We start from the raw sequence: 14,523 nt of genomic DNA on the forward strand, positions 1-14,523 counted from the left end.
GACGCCTGGTGGACGCACCGTGAAGGCTACGGGCAGGAGGATCAGAAGACGTTCTGACCTCCCGGGAGGGCCCGAGAGGGACCCTCATATGGGGAGAGGAATGGCGTGAGCCGTTGCCTCACCTGCGGAAAGTGAACCTTTCCCAGGTCTGAGTTTGGTATCTGTGGGCGACATGGTGCCCCAGGATGGAGCCGGCGAAGCGTGGCCGGCATGGTGGTTCGGGGCCCCCTGGCGGCGTTGGGTCGGAGGGGGGGCTCCCGCGGGGCTCAGTCTGCGCGTTGGAGCGCGGCTGGGCAGTGGTGGCCTCGCTCGGGGAGCAGGCACCTGGGTTAATTTGCTGGCTGCCTGGGAAGTGGAGCCGGGAAGCCGCTGGGGCGACCCGCGCTTTCTCCTCGGGGGCTGCCTGAGTAGTGTGGCTGGGGTGGCCAAAGCAGCCTCACCCCAGGGGCCTGGGCCATAGGGGCCTGGGCCAGCGTAGAGACATTGGTCCCTGGAGACATCAGGTGCCGGAGAAGAGCTCAAGGGCAAATCTCTGTACTCAGTAAAGAGAAAAGGCCAGTTCAAAACGAGTGCGCATAGTTTTGGGCTGTGCTTAAAAACACTTTTCTGGGTACAGAATAAGTTTTAAAAGTGGTGGAGATAAATTAAAACTGGTTTCCCAAGTCATTGTAAGTAGCTTTTGAAATTCCCCGCCATGAGGCGGAAACTAGATGGTAATGGTAACAAATTTATGTGAATGGTGGTGAATGGCCCTGAATGGCCAGGAGTCTTTAGGTAAAGAATGTGTTCATTTGCATTTGAATGCTGCTCCAGCTTCAGGGAGTGGCAGGTCACAATGGTTAGTCTTCCTTGTCATTGGTATCAGCTAAGCAGAGTCATATAGCTACTTAAGTATGAATTGTGATTGACCTATGATTTTCTGACATTGTCTTAAATCCTAGTAAACTGCCTCTGGTGTGGAGAGGTCTAGGGGAGGCCGGAGAGCGCAAGACTATTAGCTCTCCTACAAAGAGATTATTCAGTGCTTTGTTTGAACTTCAGAAAAAAAATTTTGAGATCTGAAAAAACTGTATGATTAGATCTGTTGCTGAAACTTTACCCTGAATAAGCAGGATGTATTAGAAATATAATGTTATTAATCTAAGAAATGCCAAATTTATTTGACTTGCCAGCTTTAAAAGTTCAAAGTATAAATTGAATTAGGAAAAGTTAATTGCAGTAACTAGATGCCTAGAATATGGCAGGCTAAACTGTATTATATATGTTAAGAATAAGCAGTAATGATCTAAGATCTCAAGGATTGATTTATTCTCATTTGTCAGATGAAAAAGTATGTAATGCTTACACTTAAAAAATTATTTTAAGTCAGTGATGCAGTATTTTTTTAAGTCAGTTTTTCTAAAGTAATGTTTAATGTAACATATGAAACTTTTATATTTGATTTGTTTTATTTTGCTTTTCTCATATGCCATTGTTGTTAAATTTGGGCTTGTACCTGCATCTTGTATTTTGTTTAAACTTTGGGAATAATTTTTGATTTCAGTCATGTGTATCTACTTTATAGATTTAAGTAGACTTCATCACAAAGGTTTATAATTTATTTAGAATTATGTTAAAACAATATGAAAACAATTATTTGTATGATTAACCCCCCGAGACTGCTTGGACAATTTTCACCGATGTTCTGCAGTGGGGAGTAGAGGGGCTTAGAAATGTATTGATAGATAAATCTATATCTGTAGGGAAAATGTGACATTTTACATTTCAGGTGGCTGTTAGAGGCCTGGGAACAGGTACTGGACCTGCTCCCTCCTCCCTTGCCTTTTAAAATTTGAGGCATGGTTATGTATTTTTGGAAGATAAGATTTTTATAGAAATTATAAAGAGTATGTCCTGACAGGTTAGCTAAGAGAGGCAAGCCTTTTAGTTTCCTGATGGGCATGGGGGCACCCTATTTAGTCTTGAGAGAGCCAATAGGACCAGTACATCAGCCCAGGAAGCCACCGGACAAACTGCCTGTTTTCCTTGGACATCAAGAAGGACTGTGGTCCTCGGAAGGAACACGTACTGGGGGAATGCAGCTGTTGAACTGGTCCAAAGTGGAACAACGGATCTTTGAGGAGCTAAAGAAGGCTCTCATCTCAGCAGCTGCCCTAGCCTTGCCGGACGACGCGGAGCCCTTCCACCCCTACGTAAGTGAGGTAAGAAACATTGCCAAAGGGATTCTCACTCAGACTCTAGGTACCTGGAAGAGACCTGTTGCCTATCTGTCTAAGAGACTAGACCCTGTGGCAGCCACAGCATTGTTGGTGAAGGAGGCAGATAAGTGGACTCTGGACCAGGAGCTAACCTGGATGGGCCAGGCTTTTCTCCTGGACCAGCCCTGTGTCCAGATTCAGAAAACTCTGGCCATCAACCCTGCCAGCCTGCTTCCAGATGATGATGATGGAACCCATTCATGACTGCACAGAGGTAACAGACGACAAGGTACTGTTCACGGATGGGAGCAGTTATGTTCAGGATGGGACCTGATATGCAGGGGCAGTGGTAGTCACCTTGGACCACACCATTTGGGCACAGTTCCAGAACTTTTGGCCTTAATCCAGGCCCTTTGATGGAGACACTGTGCCATCCACAAAGAAAAGAGGGTTACCAACTGCAGCCAGAAGGAATTGGCTGACTAGAAGCAAGCCACTGAAGGACCAGATGGTTGATAGACCCTCCAGATGACAAGACTATTGGTCCCAGAGGCTCTAGGTCAGAGTTGCCCGGTGACACCAGGTTAAGTGTCACCAAGACTTCTGAACTTCTGTGAGGCAGAGTTGCTAGAAGTACTGTCTGTGCACAGGTAAATGCTAAGCAAGGTAAGGGGATCCCCCCTGGGAATTCAGGTCCCAGGGAACCTCCCCAGGAGAGCATTGGTAGGTGGATTTCAGAGATTAAACCACCAGCATTAAGGTCTAGTTTTTATAGACACTTCAGATTAGGTTGAGGTATACCCCACTATCAGATAACAGCCCTCCCCTTGGTAGCTAAGGTATCTCATAGCTCTAGCCTTAGGACAGGCGAGACTCTTGAAAAGGGGGTTTAACTAAATGTGTCTTAGATTCGGTAAAAATTGGACCAACACCCTGTCCTTTGCCCTCTTGAGGGCCAGGTGTACCCCTTATTGGGACAAGTTTCCCCTTTTTGGGAGGGGATCATGTATGGTAACCATTTCCTTGCTCAAGTCCTTACAGGCTCTGCAGTTTGCTTGTTCCAGATGCACTGCCAGTGCCCACCGCAGACCCTGTAGCCCTGGAACTCAATGTGGGTAAAGAAATTTGCTGCCCAAGGACTCAAAGGGATGCTGCACTGTTATCCTGAGCACGCCCACTGCTGTTGAAGTAGATGGCACCCAGACCTGACTACATGACTCCCAGCTCCTGCATGGCCTGGATCCTGGCAACTACAGGCCAGGAGGAGAACTGATGCCTGCAGGAGGGGAACTGGACTTCAGTGAGGACAATACTGATGGGAACTGTGGTACTAAGGGTCTTGATAACTGTATTTGTTGTTTATGCTAAAAGGAAGTAGGCTGCTGAGTCAATGATTTGACTAGGCACATTAGACAAGGGGGGAATGAAAGGGTAGGGCGGGGCGAGGATGAGCTCCCAACTCTGCCCCGTAGGGCGGAGTTATCCCTAGCCCTCAAAACGCCTGGACCGGGAGAAATTCGCTCTCTTCCGCCATGCTGCCGGCATGAGTGGGGGAGCACATGCTAGCATGGTGAAGGCTCTCTTGCTTATTGCATCGGACTTGGCTCCCTGGTGGTCCTTGGGGATCACGAAGTCTGGGCATAACAGTAGTAAAGAAAGAGAATGGACTTATTACTTAAAAAATATTTTTATTTACTTAATTTTATTTATTTAGAAGGGAAGGGAGAGGGAGAGAAAGATGGAAACATCAATGATGAGAGAGAATCATTGATTGGCTGTCTCCTGCATAACCCACATTGGGGATTGAGCCCACAACCTTGGGCATATGCCCTGATCAGGAATCAAACCCCGACCTTCTGGTTCACAAGTCAATGTTCAACCACTGAGCCATACCAGTCCGACTGGACTTACTATTGAATAAGCATTAATCAATGAGATTGTAAAGATAGAGACATCTCATCCTTTTAGGTAGCCAAGCAGATACAACATTGCACACATGTTCTCAAGATAGACAAAAACTGCTCCTCAAGGGGCTTGATACTACCATTTGTCACACATGGTTTATTCTAACTTCACCTGGTAATTGGTGACCATCTGCATAATTAATAGGCTTAATTACAGAAAAAGTGAAGTTCTTATATCTTTTTTAAAATACACATTTTTATTGATTTCAGAGAAGAACAGAGAAGGACAGAGAGATAGAAACAGCAATGATGAGAGAGAATTATTGATTGACTGCCTCTTGCACTCGCCCCACCGGTAATTGAACCTAGATCTCCTGGTTTGTAGGTTGATGCTCAACCACTGAGCCACACTGGCTGGGAAGTTTTTTTATATATTTATGACAAAATTAGTGGTCCAGTGCATGGATTCATGCATATTGAAAGGAAAATTAATTATTAATTAGAAGAAATATTTTAATATCACTATTTGCCCTTACTCTATAGTAGAAGTGTCAACCAAATTCACAATTGACAATGACAGATTGAAACTCAAGTGTGTGATTGGTGCCAGTGAGAAGCTTTATATATATATATCGTGTATGCACAAGTCAATTTAGCCTTTTATAAGTTTAGAATAAACTTGCTTAATTGGACCTGCTTTCTGATTTAGCTAAACTTTTTCCAGCCCAGTGAAGTACCTCAACTTCTCTTTCAAGTAATTGTTAGCAACACAGCAATAAATATCAACAAGAAGCAGATTATTATTGTAAATCATGCAAGGAGAACAAAGGGTGAAATATTTGCAGCAGTGTTTGACTATATTCTGCACAGTGAGAAAACCTGAAGTCATTTTCAAGGCCCACCATTCTTACTTCTTTTCAGTCAGGTCAAGTTTCTAAACTTACTAAATCTCCATTTTCTGGCTAATGGGAAGAAAATAGGATTCTACTGAGTACCCTATCTACCTATTCTGGGACTTCTGTGAGTATCAAATGAGATGAGGTATGAGAAAATGCCTCAAAAACATTTTGTTAACATGTAAAATATTTGCACCTGGCTAGAAAGCAAGTCATATTCCAGAGCTGAAGACACTGCAAGAAGGCTAGTGGTAGCTAGAGAGAGGAATCTAGGCATTGCTACATGTCATCATTACCCAGACAGACACTTGGCATATTAGCCTTTTATATATATAGACTGGAGGCCTAGTGCACAAAATTCGTGCACGGGGTGTGTCTCTCTCGGCCCAGCCTGCAACCCTCTCTAATCTGGGACCCCTGAAGGGATGTCCGACTGCCCATTTAGACCCAATCCTATTGGGATCCAGGACTGCTGGCTCCCAACTGACGGCCAGTCTGATCACCCCCTAACCACTCCCCTGCTAGCCTGATTGCTGTTCAATGCAGGCCTTGTCTCCCCCAATTGTCCTTACCCTTCCCTGTAGGCCCGGTTGCCCCCAAATTCCCTCTTCTGCTGGCCTGGTCACCCCTACAGCCCTTCCCTGCAGGCTTGATCACCCCCAATTGCCCTCCCTTGCAGGCCTGGTTCCTCCCAACTGCCCTCACCTGCTGGCCATCTTGTGGTAGCCATCTGTGTCCACATGGGGGCAGCCATCTTTGACGACATGGGGGCAGCCATCTTATGTGTTGGAGTGATGGTCAATTTGCATATTACTCTTTTATTAGATAGGATAGAGGCCTGGTGCATGGATGGCGGTTGACTAGTTTGCCCCGAAGGGTGTCCTGGTTTGCCCTGAAGAGGGGCTTGCAGTGGTTTGCAGGCCAGCCATGCCCCCCAGCAACCCAAGTGGAGGCCCTGGTATCTGGGATTTATTTATCTTCTATAATTGAAACAAGTACACCCTTTTGTAGCATTCAGCATTGGTCATAACAGTAGAAACCACTGAATGCTCATCAACAGAGGAATGGCTGGGTGCACTGGGGAGCACCATGCAGCCATTTAAAAGAATGAGTCAGACGCATAACTACTGAACTGTAGAGCTTTCCAAGATATCTATCTCTTGAGTGAGAAAAGCAAGCTTCCAGAAAATGTATACCGTGCAGCGTATATATTTTTTTGAACAATCTTTTTTAACTCCTTTTTTAAACAATCTTTTTTGCCTATGAAATGTAAGATCCATCCCTCTCACCCATACCCTCTGGGGAATAACAGTGAGAGCAACTTTGATCAAGAAGCTAACTTGTTCTGCAAAGAGAGGTAATAAGAACATGGGAGTCAGTTACTGGCACAGAGACCAGGGCCCTGAGAGTATGCAGAAAAGGGGTTTAGCTTTGGCTTGCACATGTGGCAGATGTGGGCTTCCCTGCTGCAAAAGGCCCAGGAAAGTCAAGCCCTCAGTCCTTCCTGTGGCTCACATAAGGAAAAACACTAACTGTAAGGACAAATCAAACATGGTAAATAGGAGGCTTGATTTTCCCTGTTAAACATAGATTTTCCCCACCTCCCTTTTTTTAGAGCATTTACTTTAGCAAACTTGTAATTGTAAGTTCTTTGTCTCTTTGAAATGTGTATAGATCTAAATAAGTTTCTTGTCAGTTTTGTGCCAAAAGAATGTCTTTCCTAAGGACCTGGGAACCAACTCTTTTAAATCTAGGAAGACAGCAGCACTATCTCCCAGTTTCTGTGAGAAGGTGGGAGCCTAATTGAGATGGGATCCTTACTCTAAGTTGCAAAACTACATCTTCACTAATAAAAGAGAAACATGCAAATTAACCATGCCTTTACTACACCCACAAGCCATGCCCATAAGCCAATCAGGAGCAGGTATGCAAATTAACCCAACCAAGATGGCTGTGGCCACGGAATGAGCAGGAGGCTTGGGTTTCCTCAGTGATGGAGGAAGCCAAGCTTCCTGGCCAGCTCTGGCCTCCACTGAAGGCTACAATGGGCTTGATTGTATTTAACATCCTTATGTATTTGACAATTTTACTTCTCTGGGTTAGAGCCCAAGGAAAGGATGCAAAGCATATGGGCTACCATAATAGAAAACTACCCAGGAACAAAGCAAAACAAACAAACAAAAGAAGAACAAGGACACTGAAATTGGGACTCAAACTTTTTTGTTATTATATGTTTATTTCTAGTCTGCAGTTGTAAGATTTTTCAAAGAAAAGAAATGGGGAAAAATAGTTATAGAGATAAAGAACCATTGAACAGACTGTCAAACTATAGCGGGAAGACAAGGGAGGTTTGGGGGAGGGGGGGCTGTAAGATATCAACCGAAGGACTTGTAAGCATGCCTATAAACATGACCAATGGATACAAGACTCGTAGGTGAAGGCATATGCGGGGGGGGGGGGGGGGGGGGTAGGGGAGGGGTCAAGAGAGGGAAAAAAGAGACATATGTACTACTATTTGTGATCCTTCAAACAATAAAAAAACAAACAAACAAAAAAAAAACAAAGGAAAAAACCCGAAAAAACAAACACCCCCCTTCCCCCCCCCCCCTCCCCTGAAAAGCAACACAGCTGTCTTTACTTTTCAGACAGAGGAATGGACCACAAAAGACATTGGCTGAGTTTGGAGAGGAGTAAGTCAAGCATTTTAAAAAAAGGTGTTCCTAATGTTTACACTAATTAAAGTTGATAATTTTTATCTTTATTTACTTTCTCTTCTGAAAGAACCCCCTTCAGCAATTCATATAATTCTGGTTTGGTGGTGATGAACTCCTTTAGCTTTTTTTTATTAGTGAAGCTCTTTATCTGACCTTCGAATCTGAGTGATAGCTTTGCTGGGTAGATTATCTTTGGCTGTAGGTTCTTACTATTCATCACCTTGAATATTTCTTGCCATTCCCGTCTGGCATGCATGGTTTCTGTTGAGAAATCAGCTGACAATCGTATAGGTGTTCCTTTATAGGTAACTACCTGCTTAGCTCTTGCTGCTTTTAATATTCTCTCTTTGTCTTTTGCTCTTGGAATCTTAATTATGATTTGTCTTGGTGTGGTCCTCTTTGGATTCCTTTTATTTGGAGTTCTGTGTGCTTCCTGGACTTGTAAGTCCAATTCTTTCACCAGGTGGGGGAAGTTTTCTGTCACTATTTCTTTCAGTATGTTTTCGATATCTTGCTCTCTTTCATCTTCTGGGACCCCCCATAATTCTGATGTTGGATCGTTTGAAGTTGTCCCAGAGGTTTCTTACATCATCTTCAATTTTCTGGATTCTCTTGCCTTCTAGCTTCTGCAGAGGAGTGTCTTCTGGCTCTTTATGTTCCAAATCTTTGACTTGATTCTTGCGATCTTCCATTCTGTTTTTAGGACTCCGTAAAATATTTTTTATTTCAGACAATGTATTCTTTATTTCTTGTTGATCCCTTATCATTTCTTGTTGATCCCTTTTCATATCCTCATAGGTCTCATTTATTTTATCGGCCTTTTCTAGGAGACTCTTGAAAAACCTTATAAGTGTGGTTTTGAACTCTATATCCAGTCGCTTTTTGTCCTCCATTTCTTTCGTTTGTGATCTATTTGGTTTAGGTATTTTCGCAGGCAGCTTTCCTGATGGGGCGGGGTTTCAGGGTGGAGCCTACAGCCTTGGCTTCTGTCAGCCCCGCCCTATGCGACTCCTGAGACTCAGGGTCCTTCAGTACTTGTTGCAAGTGCCTCTGAGAGAAAGGTGCCCTCGATTTTCGCCTGCTGCCAAACTGTCTATGCTCTCCCCCAATGAGTCCGGTATTGGGGTTCAGTTCAGTTGGAAGTGGAGTTGGAGGTGGCGTTCAGAGCAGTCTGGAGCCCCAGTCTCCTTCCCGTCAGGGCAATCCTGCGGCACAGCCGGCCGGCCCTTCTCTGCGCGCAGTGTGCGCGCCTCCAGGACCTCCTCTTGCCGCTTCCCCGGAGTCCCGCCTTACAGCCCAGCTCCCTATGGGTGAGCCTGGGTCCCTGGGGTCTGGCCTAGAATTGGGGTTCAGAGCAGTTGGAGCTGGGCCCAGCACAATCGGAGCTTTTCTCTGCTTCCCGCTTGGGAACGCCAGCCAGGCACTCGGCCTCCCTCCTCTCCGGCTCTGTCCTCTCTGCGCGCCGCGGGTCTCCGTACCTTGGGCTTTTACAGCTCCTCCGCGCTTCCTTCTGGTTTTCTCCTTGCTTCTTGTTGTAGGATTTCCAGTCAGTCGACTTTCCTGTAGTTCTGGGTAATGTCCATTTTATATTTTAGTTGTATTTTATTGAAATTGTTGTGTGCAGCTGCGGCTAGTTGCCTACCCGAGCAGCCATCTTGGATTCTCCTACACTAATTAAAGTTGAAAGCTTATACTATGACAGGCAGGGCAGATTGACTACACAGGTTGATACACAGTTGGTTGAAGCAACTCCTGTTGTTCTTTTGTTTTTTTTAAATCCATACCTGCAGATATTTTCCCATTGCTTTTTAGAGAGAATGAAAGGGAGAGGAAAAGACAGAGAGGAACACTGATGTGAGAAAAACACATCAATTGGCTGCCTCCTGCATGTGCTCCAACCAGGGATCGGACTGGAAAACTGAGGTACATGCCCTTGAACAGAATTGAACCCAGGACCCTAGAGTCTGCAGGTCGATGCTCTATCCACTGAGCCAGACTGGCAAGACCTGTTGTTCATTAGTTGACAGAGTCTTGGTTCCCCTAACGGTGAAGTATACCAGTGTTACTTGATATTCATGGTTGTTTAACATCTCCAGCTTGCTAGAAACAGTTGTGAACACCAGCATTCAGTTTTGCTATCTCCTAGGCAAGTGCTGCTAAAAGTTCTGTTACATGGAATTGCTGGCTGAAAGAGTATGCCTGTGTGAGTTGAATAATGATATTTTTTCAAATATGCAAGATATATTAATTGTGTTATGTATTTTAATTGTGTTATGTTTTTTTAATTGAGTTGTTTATATAGATAAAGGGCCTGCAAAAAATTATTTGCTTTGGACCCTGTACATCCTAGGAGGAGTCCTAATCAAAGCAACAGAAAGTATTAAAACAATGAGCACATAAGAATTTAAGAATGTGCTTTAAGAATGAAGAAGTCATAAATAAAACTTGGGAGTGGATTCATCGAACTGACAAGGACAACAGGTGACACTAAGTGTCAGAGAATGGGTGTTAACAATATAAATCAAGGCCATGACACTTTCTGGGCTAGTTTACCCATTCTCCTTCTCCTCCTTCAACTTTAGCCCCTCACGTATAAAGCAGGGATAAGATCTATTCTGTTTATGAGATTAAAGTATACACATTCATTCTGTCCCCCCTCCCTCCCTCCCTCTCTCTCTCTCTCTCTCTCTCTTTCTCTCTCTCTCTCTCTTACACACACACACACACACACACACACACAACCTGGATTGTCAGCCAATTGCCAATCTTTTTTTGGAGATGGGGGTGGCAGTGTATGAATATTAAGAAAGTCAATCTCTGCTCTTTTTCATTTTATAGACATTAATAATAAAAAAGTGATGCCTGAGAATTAATTTTGAAGGTCATTTATTTATGTTGGCAAAATACACCCAGTCTTCTTGATATCCCCCTCCACCCCCCATCTGCAGGAGGGAAATGTGAGAGGTGCCTTGGTTCAGCCAGGCAGGAGTGGAAGGCTAGGATCCCATTCAGTATTTGCTGACAGGGAGTGGATGATAGGACTGTGGTTCTTCTGTGATTTTTGGCTGGGACACAGTGATTATATATCTAAGAGTTTCTGCTTTGCTACTTGGCCCCTTTCCTCTTCCTTTGGCCAGAGAGATTTGGTGATTTTTATTTGTTTGCGCCCATTGGTGTTTTAGGTTGGCAGCTTCTCCAGCGCCCAGAGCCAGATATATGAGGCTAAAAAGAAAACCCTGGGAACTCACTGTCATGTCATTTCTGAGCTGGTCTTCTTATCTCCACCCTTTAGAGTCTTATATTTGCTTTAGGTGTAATGCTCATGAACTTTAACTGTATTTAGTGAATAGTATAGGATGAAGTGTATTCATCTTTTCTTCAGTCCACTGTTTGTTTTTTTTTTGCCTAATAATACTTCATTGTATAGAAATACCACAATTTGTTTATTTACTTACCTATTTATAAACATTTGGATTTGTTTCCAGATTTTGGCTTTATGAAAAATGCTGCTTTGAACATGATTCACTATTTTTATGAACATATGTAATCAAGTTTTTCTTTTAATTCTAAAAAATATTTTCAAATACATTTTTAAAAATTAATTTCAGAGAGGAAGGGAGAGGGAGAGATAGAAACATCAATGATAAGAGAAAATCATTGATTGGCTGCCTCCTGCACACCCCCTCCTGGGTATCGAGCCTGCAATCTGCACATGTGTCTAGACCAGGAAAGGAGCTGTGACCTCCTCGTTCATAGGACCATGCTCAACCATACCCATACTGGCTGACTATCATCACATCTGTGTGGACAGATGTTTTTATTTCTCTTGAATAAACACTTAGAGGGGGAATAGCTGAATCATATGGTAATTAAACCTTTAACTTTATAAGAAACTATCAAACTGTTTTCCAAAGTAGTTATACCATTTTATTTTCTGATCCTCAGTGTTCCAATTTCTCTCCATCCTCATCTACATGTGGTATCAACAGTCTTTCAAGTTTTAGACATCCTAGTCTTAATGTGCTTGTCCCTGGTGACTGATGATGTTGGACATCTTTTCAGGTGCTTATTTGCCATTCATATATTTTCTTTGGTAATGTGTCTCTTAAAACATTTGGTCTACTTTGTTTTATTGGGCTGTTTGTCTTATTATGGAGTTGTAAAAGTTCTTTTTACATCCAGAATACAAATTTTTTAATTAGATGCTCCATGCTTCATAAATACTTTCTTCTAGTCTGTGGTTTGTCTTTTTAGTGTCTTTTGATGAGAGTGGTTTCTAATCTCTCAGCGGCCTCACCATCTTGTATTTGGCTTCTGAGCTTTTTCCATTTCCTGTGTAACCAATTCCCTTTATTTGGCTTATAAAACCCAAGGCAGTGTCCTTTTACCTGACCAAACCTGACTAGCACAAGTAGCGTGCTCATCTTCTTTGGTCTAATCTGAGTGATTTGTGGAATGGGATTGCATAGCATAAACTAAGCCAGCAGTAGGCACAGGGGCTATACAAGGGTAAATTCCTTTTGGAGGAGGAATAAGCACTGTAGGCCTTCTCCCTGGTTACACAGAAAGGAAATGTACATAAAGGTAACATCTCTAGGTTGTAGAGTTTTAGGTAATTTTTATATTATTTTTTTACTCTTTTATGTTAATCCAGGTTACCTACATTTTCTACAATGGACATGGGTTGTTTTGGCATGAAGAAAAAATTGCTAGTAGGCTATATTTAATAAGCCAATGAAAAAGAATGGTGAACATGTTGTGTATAGTAAGATATAGAGGGAAATGGCTAACTCCATAAAAGTACTTTGGCTTCCAATTTTTTAAAGCATTATTATGGTATAATTAACAAATAAAATTGTAATATATTTAAAGTATATACCATGATGATTTGATATATATTTACAAATATATCAAATTCCCATAATTAAGTTTATATACCCATAACTTCCCATAGTTACCTTTTATTTTTTGATGTACACACTTAAGTTCTACTTTCTTAGTAAATTTTAATTATGCAATACAGTATTACCAACTATAATAAACATATTATATATTAGATCCTCAGACCTTATTTACTTTATAACTGAATATATGCCCTTTTATAATCTTTACCCACTTGTCCCAACTTCTAGCCCCTGACAACTACCATTCCATTCTCTGTTTCTAGGAGTTTGACTTTAATTTTTTTTTTTTTTTTTTAAGATTCCACATGTATAAGTGAAACCATGCAGTATTTGTCTTGTCTGGCTCGTCAAATCTTTTAGATTGAAAAAATAATAGTAATTCAATATACTATAAGTAGATATAAGACAGTAATGAGAGATTTATTTTGTGAGATTTATATAAAATGCTTATACTTTTTTGTGTTTGATATAATTCATACTTATCATTTAATGACTTTAAAAAGTTCATGCTGTAAGCATAAAAAGAGGAATGGCTCAATTGTTAAGGTCTTCATATTAATCACTCAGTATTGCATTAAATGTTTTATTGATTTAAGAGAGGGAGGAAAAGAGAGAAAAATGAGAGAGAGAGAGAGAGAGAGAGAGAGAGAGAGAGAGAGAGAGAGAGAGAGAGAGAGAAAGAGAGAGGAACATTGATCAGTTGCCTCCTGTATGCACTCAGACATGGGATCAAACCTCTAACCTAGGCATGCACCCTGATCAGGAATCAAACCCATGATCTTCTGGTGCCTGGCATGACGCTCCAACCCACTGAGCCTCAGCAGCCTGGGCTTCGTATTGCATATCTAATGTTATCTTTCATGAACACAGAAGAATGTACCCAATCCGAGTTAGACCTGTTCGTCTTTACCTCCCACACTGAGAAAATAATTTATGTTGAGCATTTCTGGGCACGCTCCCTCTGGGGAGCATGTCCACACCACGCCTTTCTTCCCCTTCAGGTGTGCCTTTCCTCACAAGTTCTAAGGGTCCTCACAAGACTTGTAATGAAGGGAGCATTGGTTAACCTCCTGATCTTGTCTCCAAGGCCCCCTTTTCTCTGACTTCCCTGTGACTCAAAGTAGCCTCCCCTACACCCATTTCTTCCTTATAACGTTTCTAGAGGACCAAAGCAGTCCCACCTATGCTCTCTCCTGTTGCCTCTTCTACCCTAAGCCCCTCCTTGTTTCACTTCCCCCAGCTTTAATGAACATACTCTCAAAAAACAAACAAACAAACAAACAAACAAAAATAATACATAAGTAAATAAATAAAAAGGAAGACTCATCTCTGCTATGGAGGAGAGACTGTTCCATGATGTGGCCTCTGCAGGACCCTTGAACTAGATCTGGCTAGAACTGGGATTGCTTCCTGCAGTACATCTCCTCAGAGACTATCTATGCCCTATGTGTGCTGCTTCCTGGAACAGGCCATTGCCCTGCCCCCTACCCTGGGCAAGCATGATGAAGCATTTTCACTCATTCCAGATGAGTCACATTCCAGGCCCCTGTCCATCTTGCCCTGTTCTGCATAATTCTTTAGCTCCTGCCAAATTCTTTAGCAAAGACATAAGTATAGAAGAGACCCATATTGTCATGCTGTCACTTAAGATGTGCCTCATATGTAAGTTCCCTTAATGAACTCTTGATGTAATACTGGAGTTGTCAGCCTCTTTCTTCATTTAGTCTCCCCTAGGAAATTTTCTAACATCTGCCTCTGAGAATCTGCTTCTGTAGGATTTTCTGTGGACAACATTGGAGAACATGATCTGGACTATGAAATACTTGGCTCTATAGAGGATGTGCATTTTCTTTTTGTGTGTGTGGCTCTTTTTTAAATCCTCTGAGGATATTTTTATCATTGGGGGG

This window comes from Pipistrellus kuhlii, unplaced genomic scaffold (assembly GCF_014108245.1).
Source record: "Pipistrellus kuhlii isolate mPipKuh1 unplaced genomic scaffold, mPipKuh1.p scaffold_m20_p_23, whole genome shotgun sequence".
Classification (NCBI taxonomy): domain Eukaryota; kingdom Metazoa; phylum Chordata; class Mammalia; order Chiroptera; family Vespertilionidae; genus Pipistrellus; species Pipistrellus kuhlii.